Below are 429 nucleotides of genomic sequence, written 5' to 3' on the forward strand. Positions count from 1 at the left end.
GGGCACAGGCTGGTGTCGGTCGATGCCACTGCGACCCCCTTCCGTGGGCAGCACATGGCCCCGGCACCGACCGTGTGGCTCCGCCTTGGCACCCAGCAGTGACCCCCGAGGACGTGGTGGGGTACCCCCTGTGCCGCCCGCTCCTCCGGTGGGAACAGCAACCCGTGCCACAGCTGGGGAGCGGGGCTGGGGGTCCACCATGACATGGGTTGGGGGCTTCCCCGGGCTCCTCGTGCCCCGCTTGCCAGGGTGACTGATGCTCCTCCAGCCCCATTAATGTCCCTTATCGCGGCCACCGCGACTGGGAGGGGCCCCGGTACTGCCCTCGGGGCACGGTTGCTGCTCCCCGCATGGCCCCACCGTCACCCCTGGGCTCGCTCCCTCAGGCGTGGAGCAGCCGTGGGGCACAGCTCTCCCTGCCCCCTTCCC

This window comes from Corvus brachyrhynchos, unplaced genomic scaffold, assembly GCF_000691975.1.
Source record: "Corvus brachyrhynchos isolate BGI_N302 unplaced genomic scaffold, ASM69197v1 scaffold365, whole genome shotgun sequence".
NCBI classification, from domain to species: Eukaryota; Metazoa; Chordata; class Aves; order Passeriformes; family Corvidae; genus Corvus; species Corvus brachyrhynchos.